This window comes from Drosophila ananassae (assembly GCF_017639315.1).
Source record: "Drosophila ananassae strain 14024-0371.13 chromosome 4 unlocalized genomic scaffold, ASM1763931v2 tig00000070, whole genome shotgun sequence".
Classification (NCBI taxonomy): Eukaryota; Metazoa; Arthropoda; class Insecta; order Diptera; family Drosophilidae; genus Drosophila; species Drosophila ananassae.
The window spans coordinates 109,909-113,700 of record NW_025319040.1 but is presented as its reverse complement, the minus strand read 5'-3'; positions in this window follow the sequence as shown (position 1 = coordinate 113,700).

The following is a 3,792-nucleotide window of genomic DNA, read 5'->3' as shown; positions in this document are numbered from 1 at the left end:
ACAAATAAATAACATTCAGCTCATTTAGTGGCTTTAACATAAATAATGAGCATATACTTTTGAAGAATTTATCGAAGTCAGAGATTATTTTTTAGTAGTTGATGTTCAACCCGATCCATTTGTTAGATTTTTAGCTCAGATTTGAATCTTCCCGACGTCTTCCATCCTACTCGGTCGAGTAGACGAACGAATGGAAGAGATTCTACGAAGATAGAAGAGAAACGGTATTCATCCTGGTATTCATCAAATAATTTAAACTTTTTGACCTTGAGAAAATTATAGTATTATTAAAAGTGCATTTAAATTAATTTGACAAAGAATTTCACATTAAGAATTACTAACTAAGAAACAAATTCAATTTCAAACAAATATTTGTATCAAATATAACAAATAAATATTTAAATTAATATAATATAAATCATAATGTATAAAATGTAAAACTGCATGCCCGAGACATTTTTTTTATAGATCTTAAACAATCAACAGCACTTTTATACGAAAATATAGTATTATTCAAATCCTGAAGCTTCAGTAAATTTATTTTGTGTGTTTTAGTGTTTTCTCTTTCGTACTTGACATTTCCATGTAATTTCGAAATTAAATATGATAGCCACAGCACATTTGTTTTTGGAGCGAAAGATGACCAGTTGTTTCTGCAAAAAATATTATTTTTGTTAGATAAATAAATTATAAGATTTTAATAATGTCTTACATTAATATTTTATAATCGTACCTCCATTTATTACAGAGAGGATTGTAATTTTGAGTCGATTTAAGCATGTCCGTCTTTTCGTCAGTCCATGTCCGTCTATCTGTTTCAACACAAACTAGTCTCTCAATCTTAAAGCTATCAACAGCTATCAACACAAATAGCCATCAGTCCCGATCAATCAGTTATATAGCAGCTATAGGATATAGTCGAGCGGTCCCGGCCGTTCCGACTTATATACTGCCTGCAAGCAAAAGAAGGATGTGTGCTTTAAAACTTTAAAACTGAGAGACTAGTTTGCGTTGAAACAGACACACAGACGGACAGACGAACATGCTTATATCGACTCAAGAGGTGATCCTGATAAAGAATACATATACTTTATAGGGTCGGAGATGTCTAAATCACTGCGTTGCACACAAAATTATAATACCCTCTGCAAGGGTATAAATATGTAGGCAATGAATGTGGCCAATAAGAAAAAAATTAAATTTTCATCCATAACATGACATAATACCGCGATTTTAGATTCACTTTCGATTTGTGGTTAATCTGCATATCTAGAACTCTCTTAATCATTCGTGACGTTGTTTTTCTATGGCTTTATTATGGCCCAGGTGATCTTTTATAAGATCAGAGAATTACATATTTTGTGGCTTAACTTAACTGTTTAGGTGGTCAATGTTAATGAGGGACTAAATCCAATGCGACTGTACGTTTTTGTTGAACCGTCTTAGTGACCCGTTGTGTACCTTTATACTAGAAAATATTTTGATTCTTAAAACTAATAACTGAAATGTTATGTTAATACAAAAAAAAATATTTCAATCATGTGGGTGAGACCTCCAACATTGGTAAGATACCAAATATATTTCTATTCGGCCTGTTGTCTTCTCCGTCTTGTTGCGCGGCCTTTTAACTATTCTCCTTGGTCATCCCATGTAGTACGAGGCGTTTTTTCTGGTTCGATTCGTGATTCGTGAGTGGCTCGATTCATAATACTTATAGAGATACAGGGTAGAGCTACTAAGTAGCTCTAAGTATGAGCGCTGGCTCGTTTTTTACTCGCGAGATTCTGCGCAGGCAACGGTCACGCGTTTGAAAATTCAGATGATAATTATTTTCGCTCTTGATCTATTATGCAACAGGTTCCAGACCTATGTATATGAGGTCTCCACCTTAGAGTTGTGGACCCCGGCTGAGTTAGAACCCTTTGCGAGTTGTAAGACAGGTTCAATGGACATATGTCGGCATTGATGAGTTCTGGATCGCCAAAGGAAATACCAGGCTTCCTCCTGGTGCACATCCTAGTCTAGAAGCTGGATCCTTTAACCCAGGTTAAGTGGGAGGAGACTCAAGCGGCTGCAAGGAGGATACTTTTCTTACTTGGGAAGCTATGTCCCGGTTTTTGGAGCAGCGTTGTCTCTCTTGAGATGGTGAACCTCGCGATCGACACATGCGCCAGCCAAGCACATGACAAGACGTAGACCAACGTAGATAGACGTAGACGTCTACGTCCAGTACATGGTAATTAAGTCTCTTATCGATGCGTGCTCTGTGTGTGTGGCTTCAACTCACGCAATATTTGCAATATCTGCCCGGGGTTTGATGCCCTGATGAAAAGCCACGCAGAAAAGCAAGGAGAATGTCGAATTTGTCATCGCATGCATCACATCTCCCTGCATTACCGGGATTTTCCGCCTAGACATGTGGTGGGTGCATTCGATTAAGACCCGGCTAGCCAGCCAGATGCAACTTCGCCACAAGGCTTGGCAATAAAGTGGTTTCAACCGAAAGAAATTAATTTGGTGTCTTCCTTCTGTATCGGCATTCTGATTATTCGGCACGGCAATCATCGCTTTCAAGATAATGAGTTTAAACCCAACGATCATATAAATATTTTTGACTGGAGTATCCCAGCAAATTTTGTGCTTGGTGCAGTCTCTCCTACGAGCTCTTCTATATTCATGCTTTTGGAAAATTCCAAGCGTTTAAGAGGAAATTAAGTCGTTGCCAGCAGTTGTGGATCCAATGTGGTGCATTTATGAAGGAGTATCTGGATTTGGGCAGCCTCATGTCATTGGTTCTGGCAGCCTCGAAGGACTGTTGTCTGTAACTTTTGCCTCATCATTGCGTTCTTAAGGACAGTTCCACGACGACGCTCAGCGTTTGGCGCAACTGCCACCGGATACTCTCGTAATGGCTGACTGGTGATAAAAACCAAGCTGTTCTATCTTTCAACTTAGATCCGGTCTCATTGGTAGCAACAACCAGGAGCTCTTAAACAAGGGTCATTTGCACTTGAGGAAGTGGTTCAATGTTTTTGCTATTCTGGAGCGTATACTTGATGAGGACATGGACGCTCGATTTTGTCGTCTGTAGCGCCCTTCTATGAACCAATAGGACCTTTTTTTGCAAAAAAATTCTAAGCAACAGATACATGAATTTTACTGATCCGAATGAAGACGATAATGTTCAAACACCCAAGGTCAAGGCCACACCTATATGTGTGCGTCGAAAGAATTGTACTAAATTGGTTCACAAAATTCAATAATGTACATTAGAAGAGGCAACATAAAAGGTCAACGATGAGAAAAATTCTCGATCCGTGACTGTAACGCTATCAGCTTTTTGATAGCGGTTGAATCTAGCGGTTGAATTTCGATTCGTTTTAAATATTTATTATGGGTCAATTTAACCCCAAAATAAATGAAGCGGACTCAATGGCGAATATACAAGTGCATAAAACTAAGAGCTTGCTCTACAAAAGCTCCCAATGTGCATGCGCTACAAAGAACAAAGCGCATGCGAATCTGGGAGAATCAAAGAATACGGAACTGCCCATAACGGGCAATTAGTGGACCGCTGAGGGTAGATACACGGGCACAAGTCCCAACATCCTCCCCCGTTATATAATACAATATTGATGATGATCGCAAAGTCTATAACTCTCGGTTGCAGGCTTTCGTAAATAGCAAATAGAGTGGCGGGAAACATATTTCTGGGATGGCGTGGAGGCGGACCTTTCGATTGCTGCAGCACACTCGTCGACAATTAAAACATAATTATCGTCAGTACAGTTA